General features: G+C 45.0%; 1 protein-coding gene across 1 annotated transcript in view; it reads left to right on the top strand.

The window, feature by feature from the left end:
• TWIST2 (twist family bHLH transcription factor 2) overlaps positions 1-24173 on the top strand; it is a 46211-nt gene extending 22038 nt beyond the window's left edge. The window contains exon 2 of the mRNA XM_009671049.2: positions 23433-24173. The gene's annotated coding sequence lies outside the window, so the exon portion shown is untranslated. The remainder of the gene's footprint in view (positions 1-23432) is intronic.
• Positions 24174-24817: the final 644 nt, after the last annotated feature.

Here is a 24817-nt window from a genome sequence, read left to right on the forward strand (position 1 = left end):
GCATGGGAAGTCCTTACACCTCCAGAGGCTGCTTGCTGAGCAACACAAGGCACAGCTTGGAGACTCTACACAACTCCAAACGTGTCTCACTTCAGAGCATAACCCCCTCAGCTATCACTCTTATTGCTGTCAGCAGGCAATCATTTTATTCCTGGGCAAAATCACAGCTTCCTTCCCAGCAGGGCAGCCCATGGGCATTCCCCTTGGCTCCCTGGTGCCTAGGAGCGATCCTCACGCAACAGGATCACTTGGCTGGTTCTCAGACCCAGTCTAGTCTCCTAGAAGTGGGACTATGCTCCCTTGGCCAGTCAGGGAGCCCCTGGAAAGCAAACCATCCCATCCATAGCTCATGTATGCAGGAGCAAGGAAGGAGTCTTCACACACATGGAAAAAGGGAGCAGATCCCCCCGGGGCAGATACAAGCCACTGATTCCCGCTGCCAGATTTTTAGCTTGTGTAACCTGGCATAGCTCCACTGAAGGCAACAAACAAAGCTCCTCCTTTAGTTAATGGAGTATAGGTGGAACCAAGGTGGTTTATACTAGAGCAACCTGGGAGCACCAACACCTGGATTTAAGAGACTCCCGTAACCAGAAATGAAATAATGAGGCGATGGGAACAGAGAGGAGGGACATCTCTGGAAGGAAAAGCAAAGTCAGTAATCCATTTATTGTCTGGAGCTACTGTGATATTCTTATTTCAACTAGCTTTCTTACACCACCCTACTCATACACATCAGGATGCTTTTCCAACATACCCTGCTCTGGAAGAGGAAGCAATCTTGTGGAATAACCCAGGAGTGTTTGCCAAAGAGGGAGTGAGGGAGGGAAGGAAAGGAAGAAGAAAGTATTTAATAACTCCCAAATCATTTTTTAAAATTCATTAGCTATTATTTCAGCTGTGTGACCTCCTAAAGGGACTTTCTAGAGGTTCAGATTATGCAGTCAACTAAAAAAATATAAATAAGTAATCTGTTCCCCTGGAAAGGGCAGAGATCGCTTTGTTCGGCCAAATCGCGTGGGATGTCAGGTTAAATTTCCTGTAGGGTGCGTGTACGTACTTCCAGGACACAAACGTAGCCAGAAAACTCCACCAGTCTCAGCGAGCAACACTCCAGACACTGAGCATGGCACAAGAGAAGGAACTATCATTTGCATTTCTGTGGAGTGCTTGACTTCCAAGCACTTCCTGCCGGTCCCACAGGGACATGTTGCATCGCAGCAGGATTTCCAGCTTCAGTTCAAATGGGTTGCAACTTCAAATACGTTGCAGAGACTAACTTCCAGCCGAGCGTACTACTCTGGTTAAGGGTCTTCATCCTTCCTAGCTGAACTATTTGGGTAGAGGAAACTCTGGCTAAATTTCTTTCTATTTGCATTTCTCTTATTCTTTCCTCCTCTGAGAAAAAAACCTGTGTGCCCATGAACCAGCCAGTCTTCCTGAGCAGATAGGACTCACTCGTGTGTTGATGCAAATTTAAATAACTGCTGTCTTTGGGGAGTCTTTAAGTTGAGGAACAGCTGATCCTTGGAAATCTACTTAATCACCTTTCAAATGAGGAAATAATGAGAAATGCAGCTAATCACATTTGCTAATAATGGAGGATCAAGTGGAGAAAAAGGTTCTCTCTGCAAGATTTGGTGTCTAAAATTAGAATCATTGTGGTTATCCAAAAAAAGTTAAAACCTCAAGAGCTCTCTTTTTTTGATAAGAAGAGTTTGGCAAGAATTTAGTTAAAGGGGGGAAATGTGTTTCAACAGACAATGTGATGAGATAGCAAGTGAATAGCCTTCCCTTACTCTGCCCTGGTACTCCAAGCAAAGGGCACCAAGAGCTCTCAGCTTTCTCAGCCCGTGGTGTGAGCATGGTCCCAGGCTGCAGCTCTAAGCTGGGCCAAAATTGCCCCAAGTACCTGACCCCTGCCTGCTCGCTGTCTCTCCCAGAGGTGAGATGGGCATTTGTCAGAAGAGCAAAGCAAAGCTCTCCACCAAACTTTGTTCCCATTTTATTGGCACTGCAGACATCCAGGAGGACAAGATGGGCTGACATCTGCGGAAGATTAGCAGAGAGGTGTTCCCTGAAGCATCTGCAAATTCAAGGTAGATGTCACATTTGAAGAAAGCAGAGTTTCCTCCTTGCTGGGAGGTTGAAAACTTCCTCTTTAAAGTGATTACAGGCAGTAGGATCCCTGTGTGCATGTTGCTTCTAGTCAAGCACAAAGAACAAGAAATATAACTATTTACAGCTTACACCAAGAGCCTTACCGAATACACAGACGTCAATGTTATCCCTACCAATGTGCTGTCTACGAGCTGAACACCAGCTTCATGAACTACATGCATATGCATATATACAAAAACATATAAATATATATCCACACATACCCCAACAAATATGCATATACACAAGCAAGTGCTATAGTATGGGCGTATGCAGGCACAGGGGAGGTGTGCAGTGTGTATATAGATATTCAGGCAGAGATGTAAGTGTGTCTGTCATCACGAGAACGGTGTCCAGAATAATTGGAGTTTAGCAAGAGATAAAAGAAAGTGTCTTTCTTACCTGATGAAAAAGGCAGAGGAATGAAAGAAAACTAAGTTAAATCACTATAGACATATCCTCCATATCTATAGTGCATTTAGAGCTATAGATATATCATCTGTGATATCATATTTAGGTAGTGTATTTATAGGCATGTACGCACACAAACGCTTACTTCCCTAAACAGACATATAAACTAATGTTTTCCCTATACCCTACCTGCAACTAGATTTCTTATTGAGCCTTGAAAACTTCAATTTCAATCACTGGACATGATGTCCAGCCTCCCTCACTCTTCACAAACAGATATATGCAACTTTAACTTGGGGGAGAAGAAATTTTAGGAAAAGCTTTAAATTTCTGCAGTACTGCAAGAATAAGCTGCATGTAAAATGCAGCTGTGTACAACAGGAAAGCTATTCAGCGTTGGTCACAAATCCAGGCAGTCAGAGTGATGAGAAGCACACCAGCAGCTACTTCAGAGAGAGTCCCTGATTCGCAGGAGCATGAGCTTAGGCCAAATACACAGTCTGCAAATCCAAGGGCAGTTTTCGAAATTCAGAGAGGAAGAACATTGCCAAAATCAAAACACAAAGTCTTTGTTTTTAGTAGATAAAGAAAGCTCCTCTCTCCCTTCCCTACCAAGAAAAAAAACTGTGCCAATACCACAGCAATATAGCAATATGGATTATTAGCTCAGTGAGAACCTAGCAGGGTTCAAATTCAAAGGTTCAAACAAGTCCAGCTTGCATCTGGCAAACCTAAATAAGAGCAGCCAGCTGGTGTCGAGCTGAGTCATCCACACAGTAATTTGGTTGAAAGTGTTGATTTAACTCATTCATTTAAGCACCCAAATACAATAAAAGAAATCTGACAGCTGGAGTCAGGAAAATGTACATCTGCCCTTTACAGAATGACAGGCTGGAAAAGACCATGGAAACCAATTTTCCAGGGGTTTTTTATAGGCTTCTGTGTGTACGTTGCATCAAATTCAACTTCTCAGTAATCATGTGTTAGTCTATTCTGATTCAGCAAAGCACACAGGACATCTTAATGCAACATTAAATCCCACTGAAGTCAATGGGGCTTAAGACACACATTTAAAAGTTAAGCATGTGGTTAAGTACTTTGCTAAATGGAGACAAACTAGGGACCCACTGGCGTTCTTCACTGACTTGCCTCTTTAATGAAGATATTTCATTGCTACAGTGAGAATGCGTTTGTTCTCTACTGAAAAATAGTAGCAAGGGAATGATCAACTTCATGTCTTACTTCTCATGAAGCTATAAACTCTAGAAATGTTGTGAAAACTGAAATGAGAACTCTAAAATGTCCTCAGGATAGCTTATTTATACAAAAGAAACACGAAACATCAACATGTAAAGCTACTAGACAGCAATCAGAATATAATACCTTTCGTGTTCATTTCCAGTCCACTGATGCCCATGAAATATCACCAGGTCCTCAGTGCAGAGGAAATTAAAGCCCTTAGCACTGCAGCGAGAGTGGGATTAGCTTATAGCAGTGCAGCCTTTTGGAGCAGAGCAGCAAGTTTGGGTAGGATGGGGAACCTTCACCCCAGGGGTGCAGTGCCTGGGGCCTGAGCTGGCCAGCCAAGGCTCACAGCACCATCTGAACTGGCAACACGTCTCCAGGAGAGGTTCTGAGTAAGATTTTTCCCTTTCCTGCTTCCCATTACTTGCCTGTCCTGTGTCACCCTGTTAACAGCTTTAGGAAAGCCTGTAAAGCAGTCAGCCAACCCAAATCACAAGCAATGATGCTTGTCTTACAAGTCTTGGAAAAACAGTGATTCACAGTTACTCAGTGCATTGACAGTGACTGGTGGGATATTATTATCTCTTCAGGAAACCATTCTCCTTGGGTAGGATGGTGACGTCAGAAACCACAAAAAAAAAGAAAAAATATTTCACCCGTGACCAGTCCCTGAGAGAGAATAATTGCCACATTATTCACTGCAGCCGCTTTGTTACTGCCCTGTCCTCCAGAAAGCCCTGCCATTGCCTTAATAAAGGTTCTCTCTAGTAACCAGCATAGCCTGAGGTGCACTAACAGGGCCAAAGAACAACACAGACGTTTAAGCATTTGTGGGACCAAAGCCAACAGAGACCAAGAGGTTTAAAGCAAAGTGAGCAACTCTGTGTTGAAGCATAGCGTATTCAAACAAAAACCCTGCAGGCTCTGCAAGTTGCCTTACCTCCTGCCACTTGTCCTGGAAAGGTCCTCTGATGCAAAGCAATATGAGTATCCTAGGCAGCAGCAAGCCAGTCATGAAGGAGAGGGCTAGAGGGCTGGTTGTAAGCATCTGCACTCACCCCAACTTTGCACCACAGCCGATCGTTTCCTCTGAATGGGAAGTGGTGGTTAACACGCTGGCGCCAGGGCTCCCGACCTGCTGCATCCTACCACCCTTCGCTGCCTGCAGAGGCGGGTTCACAGGGGCAGAGCCCAGGGCTAAGGGAGCATCAGGGCACAGGAGGGCCAGGAAGATGTTCCCTAGGCTACTATATATCACCACTAGACATCAGAGTACCCTTACTCAGTGCCAGGTACTTCTTACCTCGGTGGGTTGTTTGGCATGTAAGAATGTAACTCCCTCTGCATAAGGGCAATGCTCTATAACCTATGTTTTTTAAAGAGCTGGGTTATTTTTGTCATAAAAAAAAAATCAGAGAAGCTTTATTGAGTTCAGTGGAGTTAAGCAGGTTTATTCCAAGTGAGAATTTGGCCCCTTGACTTCAATGAATCTGTGTTGATTAATCCCATATGGAGACCTGGCCTGGTACAATCGCCTGCAAAAGTCCTGGGAGATTAGTAACATACACTGAATCACTGCAGTTACTCAGACTCTGGGTGGTTATCAAAAACCTGCACCTGCTGGGGTGTAAAACGCCACTTGACTTGGGCCAAACAATTGAGATTGCCGACTTCAGGGACCAGGGTGTGGTGAGCGAGGGCACATTCTTCAAACACTGCCTCATGTCAGGAGGAGAGATGCCAAAGTATCACACTTTTCTCTGCAAATGTTTGTGAATGTGATTCAGGATGCAAGTTCCCAGCTCTGCCAAAAAACAGAAATGGTGACATGCAGCATGCTGGGCAAGCAAACGGAGGGGAATCATTCTCCTTCATATTAAGGGCTTGCTGTGACACTCTATAAAGGACCTAAATGTAAAAATGGGGAGTAAAATCCCCAGAGCTCTGGGCAATCAGTCCTGGCATCACTTTACCACTTTTGGAAAGGAAACACAGCTTCATGCAGCAAAGGGAAAACTTTCTTCCCCACTCTAAATCCAAAAAATGGGGTATTTTTGCAGCAAATACCTCCAAGTCTTTCTCGAGTTAGGCAAAGCTTCACTTCCCAGAGTTACAGGAGCAAGTGCCAGTCCTTCCAGAGGAGAATGAATCCATTTGAAGTTAAAAGCACCTCACTTTCACAACTGTTCCTTTACATGCGCGCACAAACACACATACACGTATGCCTGTAGAGAGAGGTTTAAGCAGTCCTTTTTGTTGTAATGCGGAGAAACACCAGAATAAACTTCAAAGGTGGATGTTGATGGTTTTTTGGTCTCAGGTGGTAGAAACGCAGGGTGGGTGGGATGTAGCCCATCTCCCCCACACATTAGTGATGCAAAGACATTATTCACGAGTATGGGATTCCAATGTCTCTCCTCAAATGACTGGCTGGAGTTGCTCCTCTTTGTCTTTGAGGGTACCATTGCACAGGATAAGGTGACAAAAAAGAGCTTGGCGTTGCGTGCAGAGGCGGCACAGCATCACTGTCAAGAAAAAAGAAATGCTTAACCTCACAATTCACTCACTCCAGATCTCTCTTCCAAGCCTTTCTGAAGTCAAGCAACTGGAATGTGATGTAATCTGAAGATTGATCATCAGCAGCACACATACAGCTGTGCACATCTGGCATACAGGTGTTTCAGCTGCTATCTGTCAGTAACTGTATCAAACATTAAAAAGCACCCTGAGTTCATAAGGAAATCATACATGACCCACAGATTGTTCACAGGAGCCCATGAAATGCCATTCATTTTATGCAAACTGTGTCTGCTTTTTAATGTGTGGCCCCATTTCATTTTTTTTTTTTTTAGTGTGGAATTTAAACCAGAGATGTTCTCTGAGAAGGGGTTTTGTTGCTGTTGTTTTAATTCTGCTGGCATTAATCTCTGCAGTGGAGTCAGGCATAATGGTAGCTGGTATCATCCATTTGCTGATTTACTCTTAGGCATCGATGTTATTACAAAGTGTCTGTGCTGCACTGATGAAAAAAGGTTGATGCTGGTCCTCTTTGTGCTCAGCTATGTACAGACACAGCAAGACTTGTTCCCAGCCCCAAAGGACTCAATCTAAACAGGGCAGAGACAAGAGGAGTGGGGAAACCGGTAAGAAAGGACCTTTCCAAGGTCCAATTTGCTAGTGCCCAATTTCAGTGCCTGAGATAGTAAATATTTCTTTCTTCATACAGGGACACTGCCATTCATGTTTACAGACCGCAATTGAATACATGCTGCATACAGGAAAAAATAAGCAGAGCAGGGAAACTGTTGGTTGAGTAGGCCAGATTGAAAGAGTTCCCTTGGAAAAAGAATAAAGCTAGAGATGTATATATTTATTTTTGGAGAAGGTGTTTTTCCTAGAATTTCCATTATTTTGACAGGGACTGAAGGGGAGGAGAAAGGGTTTCCCTTTATCTAATATTCTGTACTATTCACAGAATCACAGAGTGGTCGAGGCTGGAAGATGATCTGGCGATCATCTAGTCCAACTCCCCTGTTCAAGCAGAGCCACCTGGAGCATGTGGCACAGGATCGTGTCCAGACAGCTTTTGAACATCTCCAAGGACGGAGACTCCACAATCCCTCTGGGCAATTTGTTCCAGTGCTTACAGTAAAAAAGTTTTTACCCTTACAGTACAAAAATTTTTCCTCGTGTTCAGATGGAACTTCCTGTGTTTCAGTTTGTGCCTGTTACCTCTTATCCTATTGCTGGGCACCACTGGAAAGAGTCTGGCCTCATGCTCTTTACCCCCTCCCTTCAGGTACTTACATACGTTGATAAGACATGTATAAGAAAGGGACTGGAGGCGTAAGGGCTTTTTTATAGACCATCTCATAGCTCAGTTTTGCTCATCCCTATAGAGACAGACAGGGACGAGAGACACATTTCCCATTGAACGTCAACTCTGTCAGGGCATCCTATGGCTTGGGAACAGAATGAACAGGGAAGAGTATTCCTCTTACAAGTGATCTTAGCCTCTGCCTCTGAGAGAGGCTACGAGGGAAACTCAGGGAAAGAAAGGAAGAAATTGTTTGGGAACCTGCAGTCACTCACAAGCTGCCCCACACAGTGTGCACAGCCTGCAGGCTTTGCAAACAGGACCTGAAGGGAGCAGGAGTCTCTAACTTTCGGCTCACTTTGCGTCCCTCCTGGTAAGTGCTGCCCACAAGTAGAAATTAAGCCTTGCTGCATCTGGCAGGCAGCTCCATGGCTGACCAGGATATTTTGCTTGCTGATACATAGGAAAGTGTATAACAGCTCTCCCCTCTCTCCGCTCCTCTTTCCCCTACTCTGATGCGAATACAACAGATGTATATTGGCCCAATTCACAGCCAATGTGATATCTGCATTCTCCAGGGTACACAGTTAACCTAGCTGGCTGTGAATTTGGCTACAGAGATGCATTTTGGGTAGTGCGGCATGCTTGACCCAAAAGGTAGTGCCAGCTGCCCAAAGTCACCATCTTCACATATTTTCAAGAGGAAGGAGAACCACGTTCCTATTGACATTTTTCTCCCAGATATTCTTAACCAGCCTACAAGAACACGGATCTCTCATGCACCAAGATATTTGGCTTTCTAAACAGGGCCAGCTTAGAGTGTATACATGGTTAATCATCCCAGGCTGGGTGATGGCATAAGTCGTTAAGCAAACAGGTCATGCAGCCATATCCTAAAGAAAGTAAACTAAGCCTGAGTATGCAAGCTGTGTTTGTGCAGGGTAATAGTTGTACGTGGCTTTTGTTGTGGGCACCTCAGTAGAAGTGTATTGCCCTTGCATGACAACTCTTCCCTCCTTATCTGGCTTCTACATAATATATTTCCACAAAATGGCACTGCTTTGGCTCATAAGCTTAGTGGCTCTGCATTTCAGGCAGGGTGGATTGAGTGCCTGCTGTAACCAAAACTGCTTATGGTAGAGCAACTGAAGCCCATATTTGAGTGAGAAGCTCAAAAGCTAGAAGGTCTGGGACTCATGAAACCGAGAAATATGAGAAGGAATGTATTTAACATGAGCAAAATTACTGCACTCACCTTTGGCGCGTGCCTTGTTAGTATCAGTGCCACAGTTTCAGGCTATGTATGTAGGTGTGCTACCTCTCCTCTTTCGTCCTGCATATGTTTTGTCTGAGGTGCACAAGATGAAAATCTCATTCCCTTTCTTCCGCTCCCTCTTTCCTCCTTTATTCCATACCTTTCTTGCAAAGCTGAGGTCATGTTTTCATTTAAAAAACAGCACCCCTGCTTCCTAGAGGGTAGGAGAGACGAACAGAAGGAAACCTCTCGCAGAAGTGGGATCCAGCTTTCTGTACTGCTTCATTAGCTGGGAGGGCTGGTGTTTGCCAGCTCCATCCCATCCCTCTTTTTTCCATGTGTGCTGGGGGCTTTTGCCCACTTGCTTTCCCCAGCCTCTTGCGCTGTGAGCTGTTTCTTTCGTCAGGAGATGCTGGTGATGTCCCCAAGTACTTATTCTTCAGAGCCACCCACGAGGCGGCTGGGTACAGCTGAGGACAGAGCTTAGATGGTCCTTTTAAATGTTGAAACAACCCTGCTTTTTCGTGCTCCAACTGCTCATTAACAGCTTCCGGCTTTTGGCAATTTCTAGCCGTGCTTTCAGTGATGTACTGCCAAGATTTTAACAAGGGGCTCCCACAAATCTACCTCCTCCTCCGGCTGCAATGAACCCCACTGGCCCAGAGAGGCCAACGCTTGGACTGTGGAGGAGTGGAGGGCTGGAGGAACCATTCCTTTGGGGGTTTCTTTCCTGTTTAAAACTTTTTTTCTGGCAGGGGAGGGACACAGCACCTTGGAGCAAACATACTAACTGCCTGTAGGTTGCTGCAGAGAGACAGGACGTAACACAGAAACACTAAGAGTCCTAGCAGCAAAATACTCCTTCGCAGAGCTCTCTCTTGTCCTCCCTCCTGCAAGGCTAACCCCATGCAACTTGTTTTATCTGGACTAGAATAATCAGTCACAAGCCAAAATGCAAAAGAAGTGGCTTTCTCTAAGTGTTTCAGGACCTGAAAGGACAAGATCCTCTGGTGAAAGGCACTGACCCCACCAGTTTCTGTGTATATGACAGAGGCAATCTCAGCTTTCACGTCCAGATCCTGCAGAGGCATGTGTACCTGAGAAGCAGCTGATTATGCTGATTTACATCAGAGGCAGAGCTGGTTTTCCTTGAAGCTTCCAGGCATTTTGTGACTTTAAGCGCAAACTGCACAAACCCTTCACCTACGATCTCTCTTCAACTTCTGTAACTGGTTAGTTGGTGTCAATCAGTTGGCTAGAGGCTTCCAAGGTGTTAAGTTTCTGGACATTTTCCCAAAAAAAAATCATCTGGATAAGTCAGTGGACTGCTGTCTCCCACTTCAAGAAAATACTACATTTTTTAAAACACACCTCTTTGAAATGTAACGTGAAATAATCACAACCCATATTCCTTTCCAAGCACAAATGACTCGTATGTTACAACACAATTAAATGAAGCAACTTAAAGTGAAAAAGAACTGAACCTGTAAGGAAGTTGAACGGCTCCGTTATCAGGAGCCAAGCAAACTTCAAAACCAGAGTCCGTGGAGTGCTAAATTTGTTGTGACAGTCTTAGCCTCCTCAAGTACAGGAGACAATTCTTTTATCCCCAGATAGTTTAGCTTTGCAGGCAGCACACCTGAAGTTGGAAAGTTCATTAATAAGTTCAAGTAAGAAGCGGGTGCAAGAAAATGAGCTGTATAGACTCCAAAATAGTAAAGGCTGGGGAAATCAAAAAACAGTCAAATAACTACTGATTAATATAACTACTGATTAATATCTACTATTAATATCTACTAATATAGTAGATAAATCTATAGATTATAGTTTAATAAATGAGTTCTAAATGCAGGCCATTCTTTCAAACAGAACAGCATCAACTGCACTGGATCCGTACACATGTATGTATCTAGTACACTTCTAAAATGTCGATTTTCTGCATTTTGTTAAATTCTTTTTTTTTAATTCAAAAATATCTGATAAAATGGATGCACAAAAATAAACAGTGACAAATACTTTTCAGCCTTATAAAACTGAACTTGAACACCTTATAGGGCTGGCAGATCTTCCTAAGCAGCCAGCCTTGACATATATTCCATAGAAACAGTCTATGCAAGGCAACAGGTACCAGTGAGCCTTTCTGAAGGAGAAGGATGAGAAAAAGTATATATTTAAAGACAGATTGATGAGTTATTTCAATCAATATTGGTTGCTGGCTGACTTGAGACTTACTTTTTTTTTTTTTTTTAACGTGAATACTCTCTTTTTCTTTGGACAGTTATTTTGGAGGAGCAGACATAAGTGCTTCAGGTTTATTTCAACTGTGGGCCAGGTACCGTTTCTGGCAGCCATGCTGGTCCCAAGGCTTGCAGAAGTGCTCCCTCCTGCTCCGTTGGCTAAGACAAGAGATGGGCAGGAGGGACCAGGGTCATGAAGTCTCCTGTTGGTTTCTGTTCTGTTGTTTTTTTCTGGACTGTCATTTATCACCACTATTTTTCCAGGACAGTGAGGTTTGAGCAAGCCATCAGCTTTTCTTGACAGTTGCCAGGCCAGGCTGGGGAGACATAAACAGGCTTGGAGGGAAGAGAATTGGAAGGATTAAATCTCCTTCTAGATGGGCCATACTTCTTCTTATTCCGCATCCCCTTCAAACAGTTAGTTACACTCACATTAATGGTGCTGGATTACAAACCAGAAAGCTTTGGGATACAGGGAGGATATTTTGCCTTGGATCGGCAATGGGCAGAAAATCCTTCAAGGTCTGAAAAGCCTGGCGTAAATTAGATTAGAGGCTTTCCTCTGGCCAGTGAAGAGCACTTGAAGCAGGGGGTGCATTTGGCAATAGCGGGGAGGGCTACAGGCTCAGGAATGAACAACTAAGGAATAAGTTTTTAAATGGTTTCCCAGCTGTAAGATGCACATAATTGTGGCTTTCCTTCATCTGGGAGACTTCAAGAGTGGATGGTTGATAAGGGTTCTGCAAAGGCAGAAAAACACAAGCCAGGGTATCTGGTTTCAGTCTGTCCTTACCCACAGCATTAGATCTGATTTTGGCCTTCTCCCCCCACTCCGTGTACACAATTATCTGAATTCCTTTCTCCACTGTTTCCTCCCTTCTGAAGTCTTGCAGACAGACGCTTTTGCCTTTTACGCAAGAACAGCAGTCACGCATTGCTCTAGGATCAGCTGCCAACAGGGGCCCTCTCCTTTCAGGGTCACCTTTTGCCCAAGTAGGTATCTGTGCCGCAGCCACAAAAACTGGTGCTCATGGAAGGGCTGAAAGCAGCCAGGATGATGGTAATTTATACCCCATCCCCATCTTCTCAGTCTTTTGTGGTGGGAAATGCCCTAGAAATCCCAAGATTACTGCTATTCTGGCCACCTAACTGCTCCCTTGAGCCATTCATTTGTGCCTCAGAGCCATTCATTTGTGCCTCAGTTTCCCTTTTGTGTCTCACCTCTGCCACTTGCTTCTGGGTGTGTTCAGAAAGAATTCCTCAACCCTCTGCATTTCAGCTAGGGATCCACAGGGAGAATTGCACAAGGACCTAAGGGCTGATTTGCCAGACAGATACGTAGTCAGCAAGGTAGCTGCGCTCAAGGACACAGCTGAAGCACTGTTTTTTCCATCTCATACCACTGTCACCTTATTTTCCCCATCAAACCAACTTGTTGCAGTGTTGTCAAGTGGAAAGGAGACTTTTCTGAAATACTCCAGATGCTGGGTAGAAATGGCTCTCTGAAATACTCTTCTAGATCCTTCTCTTGGTTTGTCACACACTGGGTTTTCCCTCATGAGTGTGCATGCAGCTACCTGCTAACAAAGGTCCTGCTGCTGCTAAGAGCTGTGGTCCTTTTCCTCAAAAAGTTGCATTTTGGGACCAGCCAAATACAAAAATATTTTAAATCTCAAAGATACACTACTGTCTACCTTGACTCTGGGGACAGGTGACAAACCCTTAAGATAATTTGAGAATATCCCTCTGCAAGGTACGGATCCAAACAAAGCCTGCAGCGTGTATAGCTCTGTGTACACTATATGCATACTAGCAGATCCTTTCTTCCTTTGACTTTGCTATAAAAATATTTGAGCCTATATAAACTATGCATAAACACACACAAACAGAACATATGTGCATATACAGAGTTTTCCCATCGTTAAGCAGAACAGACTGAAGTTTTCGTAAACACACCTAAAGATTTGATGAATGCAGTTGAAGTTTTCCGAGTGTTTCAATTTGGTTTTAGCCTTTTTAGTACAAGTTGCATTTATATGTAAAAATTTCAGCATGAGAATTGCAGAATTGAAAAGCCTTTGAAAATTCTTCTGATATCACGCCAAACCCTCCACCTCCCTTTCTGACAACCAGTTTTGATTGACATAGCAACAGTTTCTCTAGAAAACTGTTGGTGGGGGTATGTTTGCCTACCTAGAAGCAAGAAGCGAATCAAATCTGAACCAAGCCAATTTTGACCATTGTTGTGGTCAAAATCTCCTGGTAGGAGATATATCTCCTGCAGACCATATTTGTTGCAGCTGGAAGCTAGTGAAGTAGCATTGGCTGTTAAACCTGTCTTCTGAGCTGGTAGACTCCTCATCCTTGGAGCTCTTAAAAAAATTAATTGAGCTCTTTTTCCAGAAGCGTAGGTTTTCAGGAAAGCTTCAGGAAAAGGCAGCCCTCCTGTCGATTCAGTGTTTTACCTTGTTTAAGCGTCCATCAGTCTGTCTCAGTGGTCCTGCACCGAGCACAGGCATCTCACAGGAAGGGATGCCACCAATGTTTACCCAAGTAGGGAAAGAAACTAAAACCTCTGCTCTCTTTTCCCAGCCCAAGCACAGAGGCCTGTTGTGGGCCTCTGCACTTTAATACCAAAGAGAGATAAAAGTGATCTCAGCCTTGGGGGTCCACCATTCCACTCAGAAATGGCTGTGATAAAAAGGGGATGTAGGGAAAATACTCACTTCTGTGATGCTCAAGCACTGATCTTGGGTTTATAATGCTTCATGGGGTGGCCCGGGAGGGATGGAGAGGGCCAGGCCATGCTGGATGCTGACAGGACTGCCTTCAGCTACCAGCTATGGAGCATTTGCACTTGTTTTGATGCTAAAGGGGCAGAGGAAGGAGCAGGGGAGGACAGTATTCTGCAAACAGCACCCTTCCTAGGAGGACTCAGAGGGTTGTGGGCATGGTGGTAGAGATGCAAAGCTGCATGCACAGCCTTCTCTTGGTCATACCTTGACTTCAGCGTACTCTGTGACATCATGTGTTTCTTCAGGCGGGCGGGAGGCAAAAGAGTTACGGAGCTGTGCTGTTTTGCTAAAGTTGACCAGACACTTTTCTGGGAACACAGGCTTCTACCGTGCTCTGGGCGCCTACGTGTTCCCCAGTGTCAAGGGAAACACTCACAACCAAAAGGCAGTTTCACTTCCACCTGTCCTGGGTCATGAAGGACTTTCAGAAAGGAGACTCGCTCCCCCTGCAGACTGGAGCTCCACAGCCGGGGAAGCCAGGATGGGGCCTGTCCTTTGAAAGCAAGTATTGGCTCTGAGAAATTTGGCTGACTGCTGACAAGTCTCTTTTCTCCTGTGCTGTTACCCTATGCAACAGGAAATCAGAGCAAGGTTTTCCTCTACAAATCTCTACTGCAACTCACCTTTGTTCCTTTCTAGCTTTTGTGATCTACAGGGGCAATAGCACCATGGAATTACATGCTACTCCTAATCCCCAAGGATGGAGATTAGCAAATGCCTGGTTTACCGGTGTACATCCCAGCATGCCGATCATGAGTCTAGCTCCTCTCCGCAGAAGCCACCACGCACCTTGCATCTGTCCTAGCATATCCTTTCTGTTTCACAGTGGCTGCAAGTTTAACTGAACATAATGGCACTATGATAAAATTCAAGCCAAAATAATTCCTTATGCTTCCTGCCATAGGTCTACTTCATATGGCTCACAGAAGTGCTCACCATGTGCACGATTGGAAGGCAATTTTGGGAGTCTCAGAACTAGGTCAAAATAAACTTAATTTCCTCCAGGTCCAGGTGGGATGCTGCTTTTCAAACCAGGCAATTTGCAATCTGCCTTTCAGCTTTCAACCCGCGGCCATGGCAGCCTCCAACGTGCGGTCAAAGGGAAGTTTTTATCATTTTGGAGAGCGGCTGTTTTCCACTTCTTGCTCCAAAACAGCTGGGCCGTTTTTGCCTAGACTCCAGAAAATGAAAACAACAAGAAAGAGGAATCACCTTCAGGCATGGAAAATTTTCAGCTCAAAGAGCACAAGTTTCAGAAGGTTATGAGCAGACAAAAAAAAAAAAAAAACACAGGAAGCTGGAAGGCAAAGCTTACAAACCTGACCCTTGATATTATGATTGGTACTTGCAATATGCTTTTTTAAAGCAGCCACCTCCAAGACAGCTGGAAGGAATGGTCCCCCTCCTACCAAACTCAGGATTGAGCTTAAGAGCTGTACTGGGGGTGTTTGGAAGTACGCACATAAGCTGAAAAATCACATCTAGGGACCATGACTGTGATGATAACCCCACGTTAGGTGATTTCTATGCAACCAGCAAGTTCATGCTGGGTGGGTCAGACCTGTGCCATTCAAGTTGCCAATTAGGCCTTAACGGCAGTCCTCTTGCTTGGCAAATCTGGAGTTAAGTTGAATCACAGGCCCTAGTGAGAGAGCACAGCCTCTTACAGCTTGCTCTCATGAGTCCAGCTCACCAGTCGTCAGCTGCAACCAACCCACAGCCCCTGGTAACCAGGTGAGAGGAGGTTCTTGTGGCTAGAGCTAGTCCCAACTCAGACCTTCTGGCCTGAGAGTCAAGACATTGAGATTTGTTTCCCCCTCCAGCTTGCCATTTCCTAATCTAAAAAAGAACAACCCATTTTCTGGAGCTGTTTGCTTTGGCATTTCAAAAATTCACATCAGCCCATGCTGACCTTTTCTCTCTGAAGGCATGGATGCAAACACGTGTGTCTCCTGTCACGTTTCATATTGTTCGCTGATGTTTTCCCTGTCCCCAAGCATGGCATGCCTAAGGGACATGCAGCACTGGCATGAAGGTTGGGTATACTGGGGGTATAACATAATGCAATAGCTGAACTAGCTACATTTATTTATTTTCAAAATTATTAAGGGCAGCTGCTACTTAGCACTGGCTGAAATGTTTTGTTGATTTTCTAGAGCAGAGCATCCCCTTTTGTTTTGTAATCTAGTGGGGGTTCAACCCAGTGGCTGAACTATTCCGAAATAACTTGGCTAGATCACCTTCTGCCTCCTCTTTATAAATATATAGAGAGTCTCCAGCCCTGAAAATATGGACCTGGGTAAAAACAGCTAGAGAAATCACTGCCTTACATTACAGAGAGCCTCATACTCTTGCTCTGAGAAGGCAAGACTGCCTGCTCCTTCTCACTAAGGTGTTATCTCCGAGCTCCAAGTCTCAGGAGCGTGAGACAGAAGACTCCTCTCAGGCGAAAAGTGTAACCTGCATCCCCATCTGTATAGTTGCACTCCAGTCACTAGCAGGGGCAATACGGACAGCCCTGTATTGCTCACTGGGAGCAGAGGGTCCTACAGCTTCTCCTTGGGCAGGGAATTCAGGTCCTATGCTACTTCTCTTCTGGGAGGGGAAAATCCCCCTTCCAGCTCTTGTGCAGCAGCTAATGGAGTAAAGCCTTGATCATCAGCATGGGCCAGGACTAGTGACAGTCTGAGTAGTCTTTTGTCCTATGTTTTCCTGCATTTGTCTCTTCTGGTTAGTCTCAGTTTTGAAGGATGACCTTCAAGGCAATGGTGATGAGGAACGCAGGGTGAGTTTCTTTGGGGCCTTCTCTTGATCTGGTTTAACACGTGTTTCTTTGGTGCATGTTTATTTCCTGGGGAGGAAGATCACAGAGTTCTTCTCCTGTCTGTGCCCAACAGCACTTCCTATTCTTCTTGCAACCTACCTAACTGCACTAGGCATCCCCATCGCTCGCCAGCCTGGCCCATGGAATTCCTGCTCCCTACAAGCCCCCAGAGTCTGTAAAAAAGCAGCCTTTGAAGTTAACATCCCACTAAAAGGAATGGTGCGGGGACACTTAAAGAGCAGGCGCGTTCTGGGGAGGAAGACTTCAAAGGAGAGAAAATGTAGCAGCAGAGGCTGTACTGAATACAGCAAAGTCACCAGGACCAACCTGGAATGGTGGGAGAACTGTAACCTCCCCATTTCTGTTAGCCAGCATCACAGGGACAACAGCACACAGGGTCAGTCAGGAGCATGCTTGCTGATGCCAGTTATAAGGAATTCATTATTACTTTAATTTAAACTCCATTTGGCAATGAAGAATATTTGGTCAGAAACTGCATCCTCGCAGGAGGCTATCAAGGTAGCATCGTCAGCCCACAGGAACAGCTGGCACACCCCTCACCAGTGTGTTGATGGAAAGGGGCCGGGGTCTCAGCTTTGACTCATACTGTATTATACTTCTCTAAGGTTAAGGAGAAGGGGGAGGAAACAGTCTATAAACTTCTCAGCGACTGCTGAAATCAGTAACAGCTGGTGCAGTGGCAGGCAGCTGGCGTATGCTGCTCTGGGCTGTCCAGCCCACTTTCCTTGCCTTCCCCGCTCACTGCCCACCCCATCTCCAGAGCCAGCCCCAAACAAAAGGCAATAGGGCCAGGCAGTCCACAACCCCTGAGGTGGATTGGGACCTTTCTGGCAGCAGTTTTGGCTAGTCAAAGCCCATGTGGGTCAAGAGAGGCCAGGCCCTTCACGCCATGTGCACCCTGTTCTTGTGGCTCTTTGCCCAGCCCTCTTGCAGCCTCCAGGGACATGCAGGAGGATCTGAGGTGGGGTTATCTGCCGGCCACCTTGTTCCTCCAGGAAGTCCTGTGGGCCTGCACACTGTCTGCTAGGAGCCATCCAGGGACGAGCCAGGGCTTGGCAGATGCTGAGGTACTGCTGGAGTTTGGGCACCGCTCCAGGGAGGCAGCTGCTAGATGGGGACTGTAGCAATTCATAAATTTGGCCTTTGCCACCTCAACTCTGCTTAAATGACATTTCAGACAGCTAGATTCTCCCTATACCCTGCCCGCAACCCACCACTGGCAGCAATCAGCCTGAAAAAAGCTGTGCGTAACAAATCAGGCACAACAGGCTTTTCTCCCAGAAATAAGGAACCATTTTTGACATCCTCAAATTCAAAAAGCATCCTTTTCTTAAAGAAAAAAATCTCAGAAAGTTTTGGCCAGCTTTCTTATTCCTTTTGCACTCTTGACCATGTTATGGAAATGATTTCAACCCCTCGGTAACCAAACCCAAACCTAATCCTGTGTAAGCGAGGACCTCAGGGGCCTGTTGCAAAATTTCCTGTGATCAGGTCTCTGCTGTTGCTGCCACTTTACATCAAGTCTCCTGCTCTCAGCTGCCATGGTTTCCTTGCTGTTCTCTAGATCTGAAGACTAAAGCAAAAAAAAAGGGTAGCAGACCCTCAATTCACTGTGCATAGGTCTGTGTCATCACAGGAAACTGCATGGTGGCTGCAGTGGAGCAAGAATCATAACTGTATAAGAGTTATATTCCATGTTACAAGCTACAGCATAAGAGAAATGCTTAGAAACCATATTTAGCAGAGAACTTCACAGTATACCATCTCTCAGTCCACACACTATAATCATGCTTTGTTATTGTGTAGTATTATGCCCTTCAACTATACCTTGGAGAATTGCAAAGTGCTTTATGGGCAATAGTTAATTACAACCCACATGCCAGGCCAGGGAAACTGAGGCATGTACACAGACAGCAATTACATACAAAACTTGTGAATGAGCTAGGATTAAAACTGAGCTCTGTCCCACTATGCCAACTTGGAAGAGGAAGGGAGTGAGGACAAAAGCCTCTCCATCTATGGGGGTTTATTGCTCAGGATATCAAAGAATATTATCATTTGGAGAATATGGCAGTCATACCCACTTGGAGAACACAGCAGTCATACACAGTTGTGCATTTTCAAACTTGCAGAGCCATCCTGCATCCCTCAATTCAGGCAGACTTAGTGCCGTGCAAGCAAGTGTCCCCCAACTCTAGCCCCCACTATGAAAACTGCTCTGGGTTGTGCTGTGTTTTTTGGAGAAAGAGGGCCATAAATCCATACCTAGTCATTCAGCTGTCATAGAAAACCCACAGCAGAGCCACAGCTGAGCCAGGGCTGCAGGATTTTGTTAGGAAACTTCTTTGGGTTCAGCTCACAGGAGCAGAGCTGAAAAGTGCCTTAGGAGTAGCTGCCAGCTGAATATATTAGCAGGCTTTGAAGAGTGCCTTGTTGAGTCCCTCTGGGATTAAAGGATCATAAACTTGAAGCATGACCTTGGGAGGGTCCACTAAAGCATGAAAAGACTATGGAAAAGCTCTCTACAATTTAGCAGCGTATGGAGCTAGAAGGACCCTGTTGACTCCTTTTTATACCTCCTGAAGGCAACAAGGCAGGTCCCCTTGCTGCACAGTGAATTGGGAGATTAGAGCCAGCTGTTCTGGGTGCAAGGCACTAGGTTCATTGGGATGCTTCAAATTTTGCTCTGCTCCTTACTCTTGGACATGGTCCCCATTGCTGTAGGTGCAAGTGCCCAGCTCCTCCGCTTTATGTTGGGCTCTCCGGAAATAAGCGGCAGGAGGAAGCAGCAACTGGGAAGAATGTGATTGCAATGGTAGTGCTGGCACTAGGCAGGAGCAAAGACCAGATTCTCAGGGTGGCATCCCTCTTCCTCATATCAGAGCTAATCCTCCCCCTACAAGAAGCAAACTGAGAAGCCAGTGAAGTCCTTGCACCTTATTAAGCACCATGTGGGATACCAGAGGCTTTTTAGCACAGTACTCCTCTCTTTACACCTGAAGGGTGTAACTGAGGACAAACAAGCTGGGGAGAGATGGATGCAAACACCGCTCATCTCACCGTTTCTCCACCATTTCTCTGCCTGCCATCATTATCCACACATCCTGACACCAAAGTGTGTTCCTCATGCAACAAGGAGATGCCCATCTACTTCTATTAATCATTTGTATGTTTTCAAAATTGCTGCTTAGAGCCAGATTCTCAAAAGAGGTCAGGGTCCAATGTTCCTAAGGCCAATATGAGAAGAAATACAGGTAGTACATTGCTGTTCTCATGTTGTGCACTTCTTTCCCTCTTTTAAGCTGACAGATCAGGCCTGCCTGTGAATGAATGTTTTTTATTCTTTGCTGTGGATCATAGTTAGAATATATGGTCAGATCAACTAGCAAAATGTTACACAGTACGAACCCACACACGAATATGTCTCAAGATGGGGAGAGTAGTTATATCTTTTCATGGGCAGGTATACCTGCTTCCTTTGGGTGACCTTTATATCTTGCCACAGGATTGCTCCATCAGCTCAGATGATGCTTTAATGTGCAATGGATAATCATAACAAATAGGAGTGGAAATAGCTTCCCTTATCACCTGCTCCTTTGTTTCCCATCCTGCACTTCGTAAATCATTAGCAAGATGTAAGACTTCAGAAAGTGAAACACAAGCATACACACAAAATCCCAAATCCAAATCATGCATTCACACAGAAGAGAAGATGGGGGAGAGCAAAAGTGATAAAGGAACGTTCAACATTTGACCTAATTTTTATGTGTTTATAGGTGAATGCCATCTTAGCACTGCTGCATCAGATGCCGTGTAGATTGGCTACACCAAAAACAGGGGCTATTGGACTGTTTAACCCATTCCCACAGACTTCCAGTGATTCTAGCAGAAGATAACAGGTTACCTGTTGCTTGGTCTAATTTGTTAACTGTAAATCACGAAAATATTTTTCAAAAAAAGCATGGGTAAGAGTCTTTCCCACAACGCATGTTGCCTGGGGACTCTTTTGACCTTTACTCCACAAGAGCGTATGATTGTATCATACCTCTTTGAATTATAGTCAATGCAGACCGGGTATTCCTGGGGACAACAGTTCCTCCAACTATTTACTGTGAGCATGGAAAGGCCTTTCAGTGGAGCTGGAGAAATGGCTTTTTATCATTACTATGTCTTTTTACTGTTTCTCCAAACAGTGTTTCTTTCCCTACGGTTTCACCCATAACGACACTGAGTGCGCTGATAAGTTTCATGAAAATGCAAGGTCATGCTCACCAGAGGTCGTTTCGATTCTAAAAGTCAGGAGCCTCTTGGCAGTTTGTCTCAAGAGAGCTGAACAGCCTTCACTTCTGGCAAAGTTTAGCACTGGCTCAAATTTGTGATGACTTGCACTGCTGTAGCAGCAAAGTATGGACTAGCAGGCAAGCAGCACCATCTTGGCATGAGACAAGGTCCCATGGCCCATCATGAAAAAAGCAGGAAGGCAACAGCAAGGGCTGATGATAGCCATTATCTAAGCAGTAACTGAATAACAGCCACATCCACCCACACATTCACTTCTTCATGAGCTTGGAAGGGCTGGATTAAAAACTTGGAATACGGAAGATGACCTAGAAAAGCCAAGCCAGTGCCCTAGGGCACAGCAGTGATGCTCTTTGCCACGTAGACCACACTCATTCATCTCACTGTAATGGGGAAGCCAAAATTCCCTGTTAGCTCTGAGCTGCTGTGAAATTCCCATTTTTCCAGTTGGCCAGAGTCAAAAGAGCTGCTGAAAACCAAGAAGGAGCAGTAAAAACAAGATCGCAGCATTGCAGCAGCAGACCAGACTGAGGTGCCCTACCTGAGGTTAAAGACTGCAACTTGCAAATTGCCAGCTTTGCTCGAAGAGCAGCCTTGTCTCAACCTGTCCAGTCTTGGATGGGACTTAAAAAATTGGGGGAAATAGGTCAGCTAACTATTAGGACATTTTCTGTCCAATTTCAGCTTGTTTGATATGGCATCTGGATTCAGAAAAGAGCAGGGGACAGGAGTTAGTGGTGTAGTTGATGGTGAGCACCCTCTGCCCCTTCTTCTACTTGCTGGAGAGAATCATTTGAAAAAAGAGTGCTGCCCTTAAGGGTTGCCCCAGTCTCAAGCAAAAAAAATCTTTCCATGATATCTTCCTTCTCCTTTTATTATTTTTTTTTTTTCCTGAGTCCCTGTGCTAGAGCTGCGGCAACGTGAGCATTAAGAAAGGGCCAGTCTGTCATCAGACGTGCGCACACGCAGACCACTGCCGTTCGCACACACCAAGTATTTAAGCTTTCCTAAGTGGTCCTGGGCAGACTGTCAAGTCCTGAACTTGTCTGCAGAATGTGGTTGTAATTAGATAATTAATAACTTTGAGAAGGAAAGGAAAGGAAATAAGCTAAATGGAAGCTTTCCTTAGTGGGAGGAAATAATTATATCTCCTTTTTGATATATGAGCTGAGCTAGCTTTCTGAAGGCAGAAACAGCATCTTGCATGAAAAGCCATCCCTCCCCCAAACTAGACTGAACATCCCATGGGCACTGCTGGGTTGCAGAGTTTGTCCCACCAGTCCACAAATGAGCAGCAGCAGGTTGTTGCAGCTGATCAGAGCAAATCCCACAGATGTAAAGGCTCCCGGTTGTGTCACCTGAATCTTGTCGCATTCCAATGAGCGGAGCAGAAGAGGGTTGGAAGGGATTGGGTCACAAGGAGCTGCATGGAAAACAGGAGTTTAGCAGAACATCTCTTGGGATCAAAGAAGCTGCTGGAAGCATATAGACTTTTTGACAGATGCCTTGCTTCTGCCTGTAGATTTAACCCTTTTACAGTAAAATGCAAAAAAGACTGTGACATTACCAGCCTCTGAAGTTAAGCTATACAAACAAAGCTTTAGATTGACTTTTTTTTTTTTTTTTGGATGTGCTTAGCAATTGCATAAATGTGTTACCCCAGGATGGAAAGAAAACATATTCATTTCCCGTGGGGTTTGCCTGACTTTACAGGAAGAGCCGAGAGTCACTGTGGGTGGGATTTTCTAAATTTCATCTCAGATGCCTTGTTCTGCTCCATGGGAGTTAGTGGGAGTCCTGTGCTAAGTGCAACACAAAATTGGCAGCACTGCTAGGACTGAACATCCGATCTTCCTATTGATTAAGAGGCCGCATGGGCTACTTCTGGTGCTTTGGAGCTTACCCAGCTGTTGAGGAATGAGGTCAGCACAAAGAGGATGTGCTCCTTGCAAACAGAGCAGAATGGCCCAATCCAAAACACCTTTGGCAGCAATGTAAAATCCACTTTTTTCCAAGTTCTGATAAGCCCTGGGCCTTCAGCTCCACACCGAGACAATGCCGAAAGGCATGGTATTGGCACCAAAAGGCCTTCCTTTTGAAGTGGCAGAGTAGGTACACACGGAGGTCTGGCATTTACAGTGGGAGACAGAGTAATTATGGTTTTGTGTGTTCATTGAGTGAGGAGATGTGATTTGACCATGTGCCTACACATTGCTGCAACCGGGGGCAGGTTTTAACAGACAGTCATGGGCTTTCATGAACCATGGCCTTAATTTTTACAGGAAAAGAGCTTATGAGAAAAAGCAACTCAGAGAGATGTCCCGTATTCAGTGTATTTACTTTTCTTTTCCTTTTTTTTTTCCTCTAGACTGTCCAGTGTCTGAGACTGAAGTGGAATTGGGATGTATCCAAGTTTGTAGCGTCTGAAACCTTAACAACCTCAAGTAAACTGGTCCAAAAGACCCCTCTTGACCTCCCTAGCTCTGACGTCCTGCAGAGCACTTAGACTGAGCAGCAAAATAGCACCGAAGCTAACGGTCTGAAACTTTGCAACATCTCTCCCCAAGTGACTGACCAAAGAGAAAAGAGAAGCAACATTCCTGGTTGTTCGTTGTTGTTGGGTTTTGCGTGTGTTTTTATCTGTGTGCTTGGTTTTATTTCTTTTTTTTTTTCTGAAAAATCTTAATTCAGGAATACATTTATGAGAAATCTTTGGGTTCAGATTTTACTTTTCCTTAGCTGTATTCTTTTTTTTTTTTTGTCTATTTTTTTTAAATTCAAAACCTGATTTCTTGTACAGTAATGTCAAAACTGGACCAAGGCTCTCAGAGAAAACAAAGGAAAAACTCACAGTGTCCCCAGCTCCCTGCATGATTTGTTTCAAGTAAAGCCTGGATTACAGACTGCCCTCCACACTCTTCCTCTTCCTTATTGCTCCATGATTTGCTCCTGCTAACTCCCCCTACTTTTTTTTTTTCATTTTCTGTTCCACTGTATATGTTGCTTATTTGTTTTATTTATTGAGATATTTTTAACGAGCTAAGAGACTGCAATGTCGCTGTGTATACTGCTTCTCTTGCCAATAAAAATAAAGATGTCGTGCAGCTACTGCTGGTATTTGATTTACATTCTGACTGCAAAGTTCAGAGCAGAAGCCGAGGAGCTAAGTGACTTCCTTGCGCCTTGTCAATGTTTAAACACTCACCGATTTGACTAAAATCAGTTTGCCAGGTAGCAAGCGATGGGAACAAGGAATGCTGCTTGCAGTCCTGCAGCCCATGGTGCAAAAGATATTAGATCAACATCACTTTATGCGGACAGACCTCAGCCTGTCCCTACCCACTGCCTGGGGTGAGGCGGGAGTAATCGGTTTCTTAACTTGCATCAGTGCTAACGAGACTTACTGGGTCTGGCAGTGCTGTGGAGGGGGCTGGCACTTCTGCAGCCCTGTTGCCTCACACATACAGCTTGCAGGACTTCTGCTAAAAGCAGAGGTTTTTATTAAACAAAACGCAATGGTCCTCAGCACGCACCGATCCACATCCAACAGGGCCGCAGTTCTGTACGCTTGCGTTCAGCTGGAATAGCAGCGTGTCGTTCTCCACCGCGCTCGCTGCTGGAAACACTGAGGGCAACCGTTTCTCAAAGAAGGGCTGCACGCTGCTCTGCTGGGCACTGTACGAACGCACCCTGAGTAATAACTCGGAAAGAGACCTCCATTGCTTTGGTTCCCCTTCCCCACATTTTCAAGGA

This window comes from Struthio camelus, chromosome 6, assembly GCF_040807025.1.
Source record: "Struthio camelus isolate bStrCam1 chromosome 6, bStrCam1.hap1, whole genome shotgun sequence".
NCBI lineage: Eukaryota > Metazoa > Chordata > Aves > Struthioniformes > Struthionidae > Struthio > Struthio camelus.